At 48.4% G+C, this 17,481-nt stretch overlaps 1 protein-coding gene across 2 annotated transcripts in view; it reads left to right on the forward strand.

Annotated features, from left to right (window-relative positions):
- The window catches only part of PTP4A3 (protein tyrosine phosphatase 4A3), a 104,934-nt gene that overhangs the window by 45,518 nt on the left and 41,935 nt on the right, over nucleotides 1-17,481 (forward strand). The window lies entirely within an intron of this gene.

Raw genomic sequence — 17,481 nt, forward strand, 5'->3', positions numbered from 1 at the left:
TTCTAAAAGTCAGATAGCTGTTTATTTCCTTGATATCTGATGGGAGGGTGTTCCACAGGGAGGGTGCCGCTACCGAAAAGGCCCTCTGCCTGGTTCCCTTTAACTTCACTTCTCGCAGCGAGGGATCCGCCAGAAGGCCCCCAGCGCTGGATCTCAGTGGGCAAACGATGGGCATGGAAACGCTCCTTCAGGTATACAGGACTGAGGCCATTTAAGGCTTTAAAGGTCAGCACCAACACTTTGAATTGTGCTTGGAAACGTACTGAGAGCCAATGTGGGTCTTTCAAGACCGGTGTTATGTGGTCTCGGTGGCCGCTCCCAGTCACCAGTCTAGCTGCCACATTCTGGATTAGTTGTAGTTTCTGGGTCATCTTCAAAGGTAGCCCCACAGAGAGCGCATTGTAGTAGTCCAAGCAAGAGATAACCAGAGCATGTACCACTCTGGCGAGGCAGTCCGCAGGCAGGTAGGGTCTTAGCCTGCGTACCAGATGGAGCTGATAAACAGCTGCCCTAGACACAGAATTGACCTGTGCCTCCATGGACAGCTGTGAGTCCAGAAAGACTCCCAGGCTGTGCTCCTGGTCCTTCAGGGGCACAGTTACCCCATTCAGGACCAGGGAGTCCTCCACACCTGCCCACCCTGTCCTCCTAAAACAGTACTTCTGTCTTGTCAGGATTCAACCTCAATCTGTTAGCTGCCATCCATCCTCCAACCGCCTCCAGGCACTCACACAGGACCTTCACTGGTTCTGATTTGAAAGACAGGTAGAGCTGGGTATCATCCGCATACTGATGAACACCCAGCCCAAACCCCCTGATGATCTCTCCCAGCGGCTGCATGTAGATGTTGAAAAGCATGGGGGAGAGGGCAGAACCCTGAGGCACCCCACAAGATGACCCTTGGGTCCTTTTCCCACTCCTTATTTCCACGATCTGTACATTCTCAGGCTTTTGTTCACCGCGGTGATTGCGCAGGAAGCTGTCTTGAGATGTGCGGATGTTTTGGGGGGAGAGGGTTTCGCTCATCTGGCGACCGGCTTCCAAAGGAGGGTCCAGCGCGCAGTAATCTCCGAAATTAAATTCGCGGCCTACCCTAGCAACCATGTTGGTGGACCCCTGGAGACAATAACACGAGTGCTCCTCTCCATTGTGGATGGAGCAATGGACGCATCCCTGCATTCATTTAGCTCATGCATCCCTGCATTCATTCAGCACGTGCATCCCTGCATTCATTTACCCCCTCCGCTCCCTTTGCAACCCTCCCTTCTGCAACCCCTCCAGTCCTTTCTCTCCCTCCGGCTCCTACAGAGCAACAAAATTCCCTCCCTGCTCCTGTCCAATGCATGGATTTTTCTCCCACTTGCTCCCTAGCGCCGGGGTGGAGCGCCGGACAGAGGTTCCGGTTCGTGAGTAATCGGGAGGTGCACGAGTCTCTTGCTTCCTTTTCCTCCTCCAACCTTTTCACCAGGTCACTGTGTGAGCACACGCTGGCCTGCCTTTGTGGGTTGTTCTTGTTGCTTTTTAAGAAAGAAAGAAAAAACCCAAAGGAAGCAGAGGGAGCGAAAGCGGGGGAAAGGGAGACAGGAAGGTGAACTCCCAGAATGTGCACTTTTGCGTCCTTTTTATAGCAGATGCCGTTTCCTTTTGCTTCCAAATGCAGAAGCTCTTTTGACAGCGCCTCTCTCTTTGGAGCTGTCCTGCACATTTCCTGCCGGAGTGGCAGATGTCTGCGGCTATTGGTGGCTTTTGTTCATCGAGGGGGAAAAACCGTCTGGGCGGATGACACTCTGTTGCTTCCTCTCCCGCTCCCTTCCCATCTTTCCGGCTTCCACTTGGCCCCGTATTCATGCAGATGTTTGGGGCGTCCCCCCACCCTTCCCCGCCTCTCCTCCTCCCTCTAACCCTTTCATCTTCCACATCCTGCCTCTCCACACCCTTCCACCCACTGGGAATTGGGCGGACTTTGCTTTCCTGTTGCTCCTTTCCTTTGTGCCAGACGCACCCAGCTGCTTCGCTCTCTTTTCTCTCTCCCCCCCCCCTTTTCTTTTGTCTGGAAAACAGTCCTCGAAATTGCAAGCGGGGTAATCCGCCCGCCCGCCGCCGCAGTGAATTCAAGCAGAGGTCCCCCAATAGAGTACGGTGGGTTCTAATCCTTTGCTGCTACTCTTAAAAAGGTAAAGGTACCCCTGCCCGTACGGGCCAGTCTTGCCAGACTCTAGGGTTGTGCGCTCATCTTCACTCTATAGGCCGGGGGCCAGCGCTGTCCGCAGACACTTCCGGGTCACGTGGCCAGCGTGACAAGCTGCATCTGGCGAGCCAGCGCAGCACACGGAACGCCGTTTACCTTCCCGCTAGTAAGCGGTCCCTATTTATCTACTTGCACCCGGGGGTGCTTTCGAATTGCTAGGTTGGCAGGCGCTGGGACCGAGCGACGGGAGCACACCCCGCCGCGGGGATTCGAACCGCCGACCTTTCGATCGACAAGTCCTAGCCACTGAGGCTTTTACCCACAACGCCACCCGCGTCCCATGCTGCTACTCTTAAACCTCCCCAATTTGGTTTCTCTTTTTTTAAAAAAACCCCCCACTAAACTTAAATTTTATTATGCCTATTAACAAACATACAAATACATTCAGAATTGATGAGGGTGATCTACACAGCGAATCGTAAATAAGTATTTGATCTCCTCTTTCCTTTAACACAACTCTCTGTGTATTCTAAATTTGCAGTTGCGTAAATAACCCAAACCTCATTGTCTTCTGTAAATATCGGAGCAAAAGTATGGCATTCTCAGTATAAATTTGTGTGTCGGATCAGGCATGCCAGTAAATAGATAAAGAGGCTAAATTTCATTTGCGAAATGCCCTCTTAAACCACATGCTGTCTGTTCTCATCCCCATTTCTCCTAATTCTTTCTAGATATGATTCATAACTCCATTTCTTTTGTATTCCACTGGAGGTTACTACCGTGTCTTGACACTGTGGTCCATTTTATTACTTCTGGTTTGCTTTCCCTGCTTCATGACCCTTTCTGGAGCATGTCCTTGGTGCACAGCCTTGCCTCCTGGGCTTCACTAGAATCTTAGAAATTTAGAGATGGAAGGGACCCCAAGGGTCATCCAGTCTGACCCGCGTGCAATCCAGGAATCCTGTCCACAGCTATCCCTTGGGTGAGCTGGTACCACCAACCTTCTGGTTAACAGCCAGGTGCACTGAGCCATTGGGATTAGTGTCATGAATGAACAGGGTGACCCCTCCAAAGGAACACCCCAATATATCAGTCGATTTTGGGGGGTGCGTGTGAATGAGTAGCAGTGGTCGAGCTGTCTTTTGTGGGACCTTGCCCCCCATGATTAAAGTTAGAGAGGCTCCAACACTTACTTTCTTTGGGTGCAAAGAAAACCCCACCCATTTTATTTGTACTGGCTTTTCCAGAAGGACGTGTCAACTTGTGTTCATTGTTCTTTCCCCCCCGAAAACTGCTGTAAACTAGCCAGATGTTTAACTGAGAATCACCCACAACCAGTCCATCATTTGGGAAATAAGACTTGCAGTGGTTCTCAACCTGTGGGTCCCCAGATGTTGTTGGCCTACAACTCCCATCATCCCTGAGCTCTGGCCTTGCTAGCTAGGGGTGATGGGAGTTGTAGTTCAACAATAATACAGTGGTGCCCCGCAAGACGAATGCCTCGCAAGACGAAAAACTCGCTAGACGAAAGGGTTTTCCGTTTTTGCGTTGCTTCGCTAGACGAAAACGTCTTGTGCTTTTTTTTAAAGCCGCTTGAAGAGGTGCAGTTGCGGCGGACCGTGCTTCGCAAGACGAAAAACATCGCAAGACGAAAAGACTTGCGGAACGAATTCTTTTCGTCTTGCGAGGCACCACTGTATCTGATGAATTATTGTATTTTAATATTTTGTTGGAAGCCGCCCAGAGTGGCTGGGGAAACCCAGCCAGATGGACGGGGTATAAAATTTATTTATTTATTTATTTGACAGGAAAGCAGGGCAAAGAGGAAGAGGTAGCATAGGAGAGTCAGTGTGGATCTTCTCGCAAGGCTTCTGAATTTTTGCGTGAACAGAGTGATGTGGGAGGGACTGTCGCAGGAACCGCCAATTGCCCCGGTTCCCTAAATTAAGAACCGGCCCTCTTTCGCCTCAATCGCGATTGCCATATTTGGGGAACCTGTAGGCAACCTGTGGTAAGCCGCTGAAGTCGAGAGGGTACCTGAATTAAGTTTATTCATAGCTGGAGGCAGGACCCATTTCTCACCCTCCAGAACTCCTCACCCCTTTGACAGACTGAGCAACAACAGAGTTAAGTTGTGCTAGCAAGAAGAGATTAAATAAAATGCAGCCTTAATTGTTGTTGTCCATGTAGGTCTCATGTGGGTATGCAGCAGGGTGGATTTGATTTAAATCAATTTAAATCACTAGTCAGTAAGACTGGATTTAAATCATTTTTTTTACAGAAATAAAAGCACACATTCTGCTCATGTAAAAACACCAGGCAGGCCCCACAAATAACCCAGAGATGCATTTTAAATAAAAGGACACATTCTACTCATGTAAAAACACGCTGACTGTCCGCGGGCTGGATTTAGAAGGCGATTGGGCCGGATCCAGCCCCCGGGCCTTAGTTTGCCTACCAATAATCCAGACGCTTGATCATTTGGTGGCCATTTTCTGAACCTTCTCCAGCTGCACGGTATCCTTTTTTCTTACAGCAGGATGGAGGGGGAAAGGAAGGATGTTGCTGTAACTTATTACTTTTCTGGCCTTGTAAGGTTGGCCCCTAGGAGCAACGGAAGGTGAACTCCAGGCTGTGTCTTGAGATGGGGTTGAGGCAAAGTTTGCCAAGGTGGCTCAGTTTTCCCTGCGCCTGAGTGAGAAATAGGACCAGGGTGCATTTGATTGAAATAAATACGATTTAAATCACTAGTCAGTAAGACTTGGTTAAAATCTTTTTTTTTTTTTTGCTGGTACAGTCATACCTCGAGTTACAGATGCTTCAGGTTGCGTTTTTTCAGGTTGCGGAACGCCGAAACCCGGAGGTACCAGAACGGGTTACTTCCGGGTTTCAGCGGTTGCGCATGCACCGAATCGCAACCCGCGCATGCGCAGGCGCGACGCTGCGGGTTGCGGACGTGCATCCCGCACAGATCACATTCACAACCCTAGTGTCCAATGTATAATCTTAATATTTGCAACCAGATGAAGGTTTCATTTTTGGAATAATAAATTTTCATAGTAGCTTTTACGGTTACATCAAAAACTACTGGTTTGGTTATGCTATTAGAAATATATTGATGTAATTATGAAATTATTGTGAGGTTTAATAAGTTAACTGTTTATATTTGGACAACTTTTCTGCTGTACTTTATTGGAAGGAGAAATATAATCCTTAGTAACATGTTAAACAATTTATTTAACTAAAACAGTAACATTATAGCACATGTATCCATGTTTGTTAACTGATGCGGTTAAACTTTAAAAACAAAAAAACAAAAACCCTAGCCTAGAGTTTCAGCACACATGCAAATCTTAAAACAAATCCTTATTTCCTGATGAATAGCTTTTGGACTATAATGCAACCTAAATAGAAAACTATCTTTAGAAAGATTTTTCCTGCGAAAGCATTTTATTTTAAAAATCCAATTTAAATAAAAAAAATCTGATTAACAAAAATCTGATTTTTTTAAAATAAAAAAACCATATCCACTCCGAATAGGATGCAGCTCGCCAGACTGGGCTGTGACAGCTTTAGGGTGATGAGGGGGAGATAAATCTTTCATCTCAAAGGAAGCCGTCTTGGAGAGGAAGGGGAATCGGAGCACAAGGAGGAATGAGCAGACGTGCTGTGACACAACCGTTTAATCTCCAGTGAGCAATCTAATCCTAGGATTTTTGCAAGATGCGGCTGTACCTGGGCGAGGTGAAAGAGAGAGCTAATGCCGCTGGCTGCCCCCCAGCTGTGCTCTAGATTCGATGGCTTTTGTTGTTGTTGTTTAGTCATGTCCGACTCTTCGTGACCCCATGGACCGGAGCATGCCAGGCACTCCTGTCTTCCACTGCCTCCCGCAGTTTGGTCAAACTCATGCTGGTAGCTTCGAGAACACTGTCCAACCATCTCGTCCTCTGTCGTCCCCTTCTCCTTCTGCCCTCCATCTTTCCCAACATCAGGGTCTTTTCCAGGGAGTCTTCTCTTCTCATGAGGTGGCCAAAGTCTTGGAGCCTCAGCTTCATGATCTGTCCTTCCAGTGAGCACTCAGGGCTGATTTCCTTCAGAATGGATAGGTTTGATCTTCTTGCAGTCCATGGGACTCTCAAGAGTCTCCTCCAGCACCAGAATTCAAAAGCATCCATTCTTTGGCGATCAACCTTCTTGATGGTCCAGCTCTCACTTCCATGCATCACTACTGGGAAAACCATAGCTTTAACTATATGGACCTTTATTGGCAATTCGATGGCTTAGGAGCACCCAAATCTAGGTTGATTTGCAGGTTATGCTTTTGGCAGGATGCCCACCCCCTGGTTGCCTTCTGCCCCCTTTCCCGACTGCTCTGCCATTTTTGGAAGCGGGGGCATGAGGCTTTCCTCCTTTAGGCCTCCCACCCCCCCCTAAGGGGAAAAAAACACACCAAACACCTGGGAGCTTTAGTTTGGGGGTGCTTGGAATTGGAACTCTTCCCAGGCTTCTCCAGGAAGTTGAAAACTGAACATTCACCCTTTGGTCTTGTCATAGGCGTTTTCTTTAACTCCCCAGAGTTCTACGTTCTGTTGATTTTTTTCTCATCCGCTGGGTGCAGGGAGTTAAGTGAGATTAACATGGTCAGCCTTGTGGCAAGAGGTGGAGGCCTAGCTGCATGTTGTTGTTGTTTTGCTTTTATCACAGAGTACACACAGCTCTAGCTAGGAATCTCAATTATTCTCAGCTGTAGCACATATAGAATCATTTAAGGGACGCCGAGGGTTTTGTAGTCCAGCCCCCTGCAATGTCGGAATTACAGCCATACCTCGGGTTACAGACGCTTCAAGTTGCATGCTTTTTTGGGGGAGGTTGTGGACCGCTGAAACCCAGAAGTACCAGAACGGGTTACTTGCTAAATCACGCTATGTGCAGAAGCGCCGAATCGCAACTCACACGTGCGCAAACGTGCCACTGTGGGTTGCGAACATGCATCCCGCACGGATCATGTTTACAACCTGAGAATCCACTGTATAGTTAAAGATTCCCCGGCAGATGGCCTTACGACCTCCGCTTAAAAAACTCCAGGGAAGGACAGTCGACCAACTTCCGAGGGAATCTGTTCCATTGTCAAACAGGTCTTACTGTTGGAAAATCCTTCCTAACTCTAGAATTGGAAGGGATCCCTGGGGTCATCTAGTCCAACCTCCTGCAATGCAGGAATTTCAGCACATGGTCCCCCATCCAATTTGGAACCTGTAATAATAATAGGGGTTGCTCGTGCGTAAGTTGCCGCCACTCCTGGCTAGGTTGCCTGGTTGAACCTTTTCTGTCTGGACAGCCCTTCACTTCGTGGCTGCCTCAGTCGCTAGCAGAATCCGTCAGTGGGCGTTTCTTAAACCTTTTCCAGCATAAAAGCTGTTTGACGCCAAGTCTCCTCCTACTCTCCCTGCGCGGAAGTCTTCTGCGCAGGGAGGGTGTGGGTAGCGGAGGACCCGTGCTCTCCCCGCTGGTCTCCGGCGAGGAGTCCTGGAGTCCCCTCGCCGATTCCCCCATCTGCCCCCCTTTATCCCTGGTGTTGCGCTGATTTCCTTCCCCCGCTGATGAGCTGCCTCTCTCCCTGCTGGGCCCTTCTCCAGCATCGTTTGAGAGCCTCGCCTCCACCTCGGGCTCCGATGTCAGTTCCCTGACAGAACCATACCGGACCCTGCTTGGCTTTGCAAATGTGATAGCACTTCAATCGCTGCATCCGTGATTAGTCGAAATCTCCTTGTCAATTGGATACAAAAGCATCTTTTGGTCACCCACACCTCTGTGCGTCCATACACCAAAAAGAGTTCTGCTTTTCTTTCTGGGTGGTTATCCCAGCTGGGGTAGCAAAGCCAAAGGGAAGTTTTCGCCCTGCTCAACGTGCACCTTAGTTCAATGCAAGGCATTATGGGAACTGGTAGTTACAGGGTATGAGGGACGTGGGTGGCACTTTGGGTTAAACCACAGAGCCTAGGGCTTGCCGATCAGAAGGTCGGCGGTTCAAATCCCCGCGACGGGGTGAGCTCCCGTTGCTCGGTCCCTGCTCCTGCCAACGTAGCAGTTCGAAAGCACGTCAAAGTGCAAGTAGATAAAGAGGTACCGCTCCGGCGGGAAGGTAAACGGCGTTTCCGTGCGCTGCTCTGGTTCGCCAGAAGCGCCTTAGCCATGCTGGCCTCATGACCCAGAAGCTGTACGCCGGCTCCCTCGGCCAATAAAGCAAGATGAGCGCCACAACCGCAGAGTCGGTCACGACTGGACCTAATGGTCAGGGGTCCCTTTACCTTTTTTTTAGTTACAGGGTGAGCAGGCTGCTTTTAGATGGCACCCCCTTCTCTCCCTCTCCCCGGTCCCGTCCTGCTCACGGCTTCCGGAGTTATGGCCAATTTGAGGGTTCTGGAAAAGGAGCTCGCGGCAAAACTTAATAGCAGCCTGCCTGTTGCCGGGGCCTTTTGTTAAGGAGAAAATGAAAGGCTTGGCATTTCCTGGAGTTTCACTTGGTCCGTACCTGAAAGTTACTGCTTGTGCCTATATAAATCAGGAGGCATAAAATTGTCCTGTTGTTGCCAGAATCTCACAGACTTTTATGAGAGATTCCGACGGCAACAGGCTGGGGCTGATGAGAGTTGAAGGCAAAAGCTCTTGTGCGGTGTCAGGCTGGGGCAAGACTGTTTGAGCATCTGTAGAACAACACAACAAACAATACATGCAACACACAGACCAGTATACTAAATAGCACTGTAATTCTTATTGCATAATATATGTAATTTAGTAACAAAAACAAACTGTGTGCACTTGTAAATTCTCTAATATATTATTATACTTCTGCGGACTTTCAAAGATTGACAGACGTGTCTTCAATTGATTTAAAATATATTAGTGAATATATTTGCAACACACGGGTTGTTCTGTAGAACAACACAACAGCAAATACGACAAAGATACCCCCCCCCCAAAAAAAGCCCAATGTTTCGGCAAAATAAACATAACAAGATTACATGAAATGCATTACACCTCCTGGCAGTAGCAGGATAAAACAAGGGAGCTTAAATTTTCCGTCTTGCTTGTGGGTCCCGAAAGGCAAAAGTGCAAGGAACGTGGCTTAATTGCTTTTCAATTAATGGTTTTTCACCCCTATGTTTTTAGCTCTTCTTTCTTTTACAGTGGTACCTCAGGTTAAGAACTTAATTCGTTCTGGAGGTCCGTTCTTAACCTGAAACTGTTCTTAACCTGAAGACCACTTTAGCTAATGGGACCTCCCGCTGCCACCACACCGCCATTGTGCGATTTCTGTTCTCATCCTGAAGCAAAGTTCTTAACCCGAGGTACTATTTCTGGGTTAGCAGGGTCTGTAACCCGAAGTGTCTGTAACCCAAGCTACCACTGTATCTGTAAGCCACCTACAGTCCCTGTCCGGGGAAAAAGTGGGGATATAAATAAAAAATATATTAATAGTAATTTCTAGGCTCTGAAGGGGTTGATGTAATTTATGTGTGGCGACTCTCATCCTGTCCTACATTTAAGAATTGCGTGCTGACCCTGGAATTTGCTCGTAAACTAACCTTGGTCTGAACCCCATTTTCTTTTAGTACGTAACCTTCTCATTTGCCTAAAAAACCTTAATTAGAGCCCAGATCACACATCACGCTAACAGTTGACGGTTTACTGTGAACACATCACCGGGGCCTTTCGGAAACCACAATCCCTTGCTTCAGCCTTGTGTCTGATCCAGGGGGGTTGTGATTCGTACCCCCTTCTAACAACCCCACTATCATTAAGCCAAGGACACACCTTGGCGACAGGTCATAATCCTTCCTCTGGGCATAGCGCTAAGCCTGGCATCGTGGTTTGTTTCCTCCTCCCAGACGCAAGAAGCTGAGCAGATTCAGTTTCCTGGCGTACATTAAACCAGGGTTCATAGCTTACCGTGATGCATGAACTTCCACTTTTTACAGCAAGACTGGCATAATGGTAAACTTCCTCTTGCATCATTGGGCTGTGTTTTCCAAAGAAACCAGCCTCCTGGAGAGAAGCATTGTACCCTTTGTGTTCAAAGCAGTAAATGCACACTGCTGTACCCATCTGTTTGCTATTGGGAACAGAATAGTGGATCTTGCTCTGTTATAGGAACGCAGTAAGTTAAAAACAGTCATTCCTCTCTGCAAGTATAGAATCAAATAATCTGGTGACTGGGAGCGGCCGCCGAGACCATATAACACCGGTCTTGAAAGACCTACATTGGCTCCCAGTACGTTTCCGAGCACAATTCAAAGTGTTGGTGCTGACCTTTAAAGCCCTAAACGGCCTTGGTCCAGTATATCTGAAGGAGCGTCTCCACCCCCATCGTTCTGCCCGGACACTGAGGTCCAGCTCCGAGGGCCTTCTGGCGGTTCCCTCGCTGCGAGAAGCCAAGTTACAGGGAACCAGGAAGAGGGCCTTCTCGGTAGTGGCGCCCTCCCTGTGGAACGCCCTCCCACCAGATGTCAAAGAGAACAACAACTACCAGACTTTTAGAAGACATCTGAAGGCAGCCCTGTTTAGGGAAGCTTTTAATGTTTGATGTATCTCAGTATTTTAATATTCTTTTGGAAGCCGCCCAGAGTGGCTGGGGAAACCCAGCCAGATGGGCGGGGTATAAATAATAAATTATTATTATTATTATTATTATTATTATTATTATTATCTTCCTCTTGTTGTTTTGGGGGTTCTTTTTTATATATGCGCTCTACATGGGGCTACCTTTGAAGGTGACCTGGAAATGTTGTGTTGGGAGCCGTCCAGAATGGCTGGGGAAACCCAGCCAGATGGGCGGGGTATAATTATAATTATTATTACTACTACTACTACTACTACTACTACTATTGTAAAGGGACCCCTGACCATTAGGTCCAGTCGTGGACGACTCTGGGGTTGCGGCGCTCATCTTGCTTTATTGGCCGAGGGAGCCTGTGTACAGCTTCCGGGTTATGTGGCTAGCATGACTAAGCCGCTTCTGGCGAACCAGAGCAGCGCACGGAAACACCGTTTACCGGAGTGGTACCTATTTATCTACTTGCACATCATACTTTGGAACTTCTAGGTTGACGGGAGCAGGGACCGAACAACGGGAGCTCACCCCATCGTGGGGATTTGAACCGCCGACCTTCTGATTGGCAAGTCCTAGGCTTTGTGGTTTAAACCCACAGCACCACCCGCGTCCCGTTATTATTATATATCTCCCCTAATTGCAATCTGATGTGCTTTAAGTTCCTTCTTCCACATCGTTCAGGGGCCCCTGCATGAACCTTGAATTGACCTAGCAAAAGTCATCACCGACGTTTGTACGTTAGAAGGCAAGAGCTTTATAGCTCCTTTTGCAAACTGCCGAGCGTCACTGATACCCTCTGTATCCTTGGTGCAAAGCCTAGACAGCCATCACCTTGCAATTATCTCAGCGACGCTGCCTCTGTTTACAGGGACATGCAGACATCTGCAGCAGCTGTCAGGCTGACGATTAGTTTCCAGGGTGGCCTTTGAGGTTACAGTCATCCACCGCCAAGGTGCGAGGTGGCGTCATGCTCTCTGGGGCCGCTGGCTTTCCCACGCCTCACCTGTCAAGCTGAGCATTGTTTACTGTTCAGGATTTAACGCTGGCATCCAGTTCCCCAAGCAGGATCTGCTGGAGCTCAAACTGGGAGAGTTGGTATCTGAAGAAGTGTGCATGCACACGAAAGCTCATACCAATAACAAACTTAGTTGGCCTCTAAGGTACTACTGGAAGGAATTTTTTTATTATTATTTTTGGGAGAGTTCCAGGGGTCTATTCCTATGGCTGTCCCAGGCAGTGTGGTCCGGTGAACTATATGTTGCAGCATCACTGCCGTGAATAGGAATACCGAATGTGAGCATTGGCCATCCTGCTCCCACAGTGGCCAACCAAATGCCTTGTAAGAAACCCACATGCAGGATCCTAGCGTGTAATGTGTATGGGTTGCTCGTGCGTAAGTTGCCGCCTCTCCAGGCTTTGTTGCCTTGCTAAACCTTTCAGTCTGGGCAGCTCTTCACTTCGCGGCTGCCTCAGTCACTAGCAGAATCCGTCAGTGGGCGTTTCTTAAATCTTTTCCAACATAAAAGTTGTTTGACAACCAGTCTCCTCCTACTCTCTCTGCGCGGAAGTCTTCTGCGCAGGATGGGCGTGGGTAGCGGAGGACCCGTGCTCTCCCCGCTGGTATTCGGTGAAGAGTCCTGGCGCCCTCTCGCCGATTCCCCCATCAGAGCCTCTATATCCATGGTGTTGCGCTGATTTGCTTCCCCATCGGCGGAGCTGCCTCTCTCCCTGCTGGGCCCTTCTCCAGCATCATTTGAGAGCCTTCCCTCCGCCTCTGGCTCTGATGTCAGTTCCCTGACATAGCGCAAGAGCATTCTCCGCACCTGTAGTTCCCAACAGAAGCACCGCTGCCTCCAACTGTGGAGACAAGAGCATAGCCGCCATCGCTAACAGAGAATTTGGCTGATCTTTTCAAACCACCACTGTCTCCTGCGCAAGCGAGTTCCATAGTTGAACTAAGAGCTGCGTGAAGAAGGACTTTTCTTTGATTCCTCCCAAAACTTCCAGCTGCCCTAGATGAGCCGCCTTTTGGATTTCATTTCTTTCTTTCTTTTAAAATACATTTTTATTAATTTTTTAGCATACCAGTTCAAACACTCCTACAACATAACTTCTCGTCTTATACAGTGGTACCTCAGGTTAAGTACTTAATTCGTTCCAGAGGTCCGTTCTTAAACTGAAACTGTTCTTAACCTGAAGCACCACTTAAGCCAATGGGGCCTCCTGCTGCTGCCGCGCCGCCGGAGCACGATTTCTGTTCTCATCCTGAAGCAAAGTTCTTAACCTGAAGCACTATTTCTGGGTTAGTGGAGTCTGTAACCTGAAGCATATGTAACCTGAAGCGTATGTAACCCGAGTTACCACTGTACAATGTTTTAGACTTCCGTCAATGCCTCTGATGATTTTCCGTTTTTATCGCTTATTTTGCATTTCTTAGTTTCTATATTGCATTCAATTGTCCTTAACTAATAATTCTTTTCATAGTCTTGTAATATTTCAGATAATCCACCTTACAAAACTTCTTGCAGTCCTACTAGCGTAATCTGTTCCTCACAGTTACTTTTCAAATAGTTCATGTCCTCTAAGATTCTTAGATTTTTTGGATTTCTTAATCCTAATGCGTTGTGTGAAGTAACACACACATCCCTTTGTGTTGAGTTCCCCCAACGCCTTTCGCGACAAAGCACAGGGCTCACAGCTCTGCCTTTTCCTCTGCCAGAAACTTGTTCTTCTGCATGCAAAACAGGGGCAGTCCCTACCTGTCTTCCAGGTGGTGAGTTTTCCTCCAGCCTTTGATGAAAAGCTTTTTCTGCAGGCAGGCAGAATGGGTTCCTCTCAGCCATGTTCAAACTGGTCCAGGGCTCCAGGGCTAAAATATTCCAGTACCTTCATATGTTTCCTTTCTGTTCCTCCAGATTTCTGTCTCCGAACTTCAGAACTGGTTGGTGGGAACGGGGCTCAGCAGGGAAGGCTTTGGTGCTGAACATGAGCACCATAATTTCTGCAAATGTTTAAAAGGTATTGATCTCAATGGCCACATGTCCGGAGAGAAACGAGAAATCGACATCTTCCGTGCCACTGCAAGCTTTTCCCCGCCAGTGCACGCTTGCATTTTTTGTGCTTGTTGCAGGATTCATGCAGAGTTCACATGAGGAGACATGTGTGGAGTGAGGAGACAGTAGTGTGGAGACATGAAAGGCTAGGCCATAGGCCTTTGTGTAAGCTGTTCATGAACTCTAGAATATGTCCCAGACTCCACTGTGTGAAACTTGAAATACAGCCTTTTGTAACTTCTTTCCCTGGCAATGGTGTTTGTGGTGTGATGGTTAGAGTGCTGGATTAGGACCTCAGAGACATTTGGCTTTCCCCATATTTACCGTATTTTCGCTTCATAAGACGCACTTTTCCTCTTAAAACCTAAGGTCGCTGGGGGGGGGACCCAGGCTTCCCTAGCCAGCCCCGACAAGCTCTGGGAGCAGCGGGAAGGCTGCACGCAGCCTTCGCGCAGCCTTCCCACTGTTCCCCGGGGCTGGCAGTCTCGGCTTTCCCCGCCGCCAGCCCCACAAGCTTGGGGAGGCTTCGGGATGCCTTCTGCTGAAGCCTGGAGAGCGAGAGGGGTAGGTGCGCACCGACCGCTCTCCTCTCCAGGCTTCTAAGTTTCAGGTTACAGACTCCGCTAACCCAGAAATATTACCTCGGGTTAAGAACTTTGCTTTAGCATGACAACAGAAATCATGCTCTGGCAGCGTGGCGGCAGCAGGAGGCCCCATTAGCTAAAGTGGTGCTTCAGGTTAAGAACAGTTTCAGGTTAAGAACAGACCTCTGGAACGAATTAAGTACTTAACCCGAGGTACCACTGTACAAAGCTGAAAATGAGTGAAATGCAGCTAAAATATTATGTTCCTCTTTCACACTCTAGTCCTTCCCCTGCCCACACCCTAATATTCTTAACAGGGTCTCTTCTCCAGTCTTCAGAGAGCAGCTAGAAGTGGGGAGGCAGAAAAAGACCCTCTTTTCCTTCCACTCTGCAGTTTTAATCTGAAATCTTAGGCGCAGTACTGAGCCCAGAGCTCAGAAACGGCTCGCGCTAATGAAATTCCCTGCTGTAAAATGCGCCTGGAACAATGGGAGTTTCGAACATTGCTTCCCATTATCTGACAGCTTCCTGGTTTTCCACAGGAAAGGTGACAGCTAACAGGAGGAGATTTGTTCTGTGACCTGCAGAAGGGACCAGAGGTGCAGTTTGCTCCATTTCAGAGTATATTGCTCTGAAATACCCTGAGTCACAGCGCAATGTATGCGGTGCAAAGAAACGAATGCGCCGCGCATTCCCTGGGGTCCCCAGCCCACGTCTCAGGGCGAAATTCTCCCCAGAGAACGGTGGGGTGAAGTTGTCTCCGTAGCCTTTTCCACTCCAGTAGCTTTCGATGTGTTTGAAATCTGGATCAAGTTAGTTAAGAGTTTGATCTCCCTGTGATCCTTCCCTAAATCCTCCTGAGCGCTTACTCCTTCTGTGATGCGCACTGAGAGCTGCCAGATGAATAATAGCTTGGCAGGTGGTGAGCTGGCGTCATTGTTGGCCTGCCTGTGTGTGTGTGTGTTTTTGTGCCCGCCTGCGCAGTGTTCATATTGCCGGCGTTGAAGCGTTTGGACGCTGGTTTGTTGCATTTCAAGTGATGTTGAGATGTTTGTGGGCATTCTGTGACTGATAGAACTGTCAGCGGAATGTTCGCAGGCTTAGCTCTGTGGGGAAAGGGGTGCTTGTTGGTTTGGCTGGGATTATGAAACCCCATACATCTGTATGGGGGGCAGGCTGGCTGGGAAGACTGACTGAAAAGAACAGAGCCTGACCCAGATGAAATTAGGTTGGTCAAGGAGCAAATTAACCCTTTCCAAATCTGGAGAGGCTCGCGGCTGAGCCAACTAGCGCTCTGTTTCCTGTTTTTATCGACCTGGTGAAGTTTTCAAAGCAGGCTTGTCCACTGGTCTGTGCAAGCGCGCTTGGATTTTCAGGAGGCTGCTTGTGTGGGAGAACCCAGACACAATTGGATTATAGGCAGTAGCGGGTTGAGCTACATGACCTTTGGAGGTACCTTCCAGCTCTCCTATTCTGGGCACAGCAAAGAGGGAACAGCGTCCCCTTTGTGCTTTTCTTCTCGGCTTCCGGATAGCCTTGCCCGCTATTGGGGTTGTGGTGGGATTTTATTTGGTCTAAATAAAAGTGGATTTTATTTGGTCTAAGCGAACAGGGCTGTTCTTAGCTTCTTTTAAGTGTTTTCGTAAAGTCGAAGCCATCTTCCTCCCAACGGTTTCCCTCCCCCCTTGCCATCTTGAAAACAAAAGCCAGATGTTTGCGCCAAGCAGATGTGGCGCAGGTGTCTCTCGCAAGAGGGGAGCCCGCCGATGTTTATCAAACAGCCCTGAGAAGTTTGCACAGGATATGAGGGTATGTCCTTCAAAGCGGCTGCATCCTGGCTCTGGCGGTTCTGTGTAATGTGATTTAGGGTTATAAATAGACCCCGGGCCAAGCGGCTTCGTTTTGCTCCCCTCTCTCCCAAAGGGGATACCAGAATTTCTCGCCCGGCTTGCTCCCCCCTGCACTTTAGAACTGTTTAATCACATCATCAAGAGCTATGGGTCAAGGGATAATTTCTTCCTTAGCATTGTAAGCCCTTTATTCCTCTGGGGCTTGCCGGTTATCAACATTATTCCTAAGTTGCCAGAGGTGCTGGTATAGCACCGCTGGGAGTGACTACTTCCATTTTTTAATAGTGGTTTTCCATTACTATCGCTGCTGTAAAACTCTCCAAGATACCGTAGTTGTTATAAGTACCGCTCATAATTACTGTAAAATGGGATATGGATGCAGCCTTGCTGGGAACGGATAACTCTAGAGACCGCTGGTGGAGCAGTTTGTATGTGCGCATGTTATGCGCGGTCAGGCACGCGCATGCCTTCTCACATTTTACACGCACAAACGCAGAATTCATCTTTGCACCTGGAAACACTGAATTTGCTCGTGACCCGTACGCGTTACCTAAAATAAGCATATCTGCAGGAGTAAGCTTCATTTGCAAGATTCTCTTTTTAGTCACAGAAGAGGGCAGTTAGATTTGTGCAGCGCTGAAACACTCCCTCTCCCCGCAAACAAATGTTGATGCAAATGTACACACACACACACACACACACCGGACCTGGCTTCTGAGATCCTGCTAAGCGTTGTCTGTAGGTTTTCAAAGCCATTTTTCCAATGCTAAAAAAAGAGGTGGATAGTAATAAACAATAATAATAATAATTTATTATTTATACGCCGCCCATCTGGCTGAGTTTCCCCAGCCACTCTGGGCGGCTCCCAATGCAATGTTAAAAACAGCACAGCATTAAATATTAAAAACTTCCCTGAACAGGGCTGCCTTCAGATGTCTTTTAAAGATAGGATAGCTGCTTATTTTCTTTACATCTGAAGGGAGGGCGTTCCACATGGTGGGCGCCACTACCGAGAAGGCCCTCTGTCTGGTTCCCTGTAACCTCACTTCTCGCAATGAGGGAACCGCCAGAAGGCCCTCAGCGCTGGATCTCAGTGTCCGGGCTGAACGATGAGGGTGGAGACGCTCCTTCAGGTATACTGGACCAAGGCCGTTTAGGGATTTAAAGGTCAGCACCAGCACTTTGAATTGTGCTC

This window comes from Podarcis liolepis (assembly GCF_965112155.1).
Source record: "Podarcis liolepis genome assembly, chromosome: 8".
NCBI classification, from domain to species: domain Eukaryota; kingdom Metazoa; phylum Chordata; class Lepidosauria; order Squamata; family Lacertidae; genus Podarcis; species Podarcis liolepis.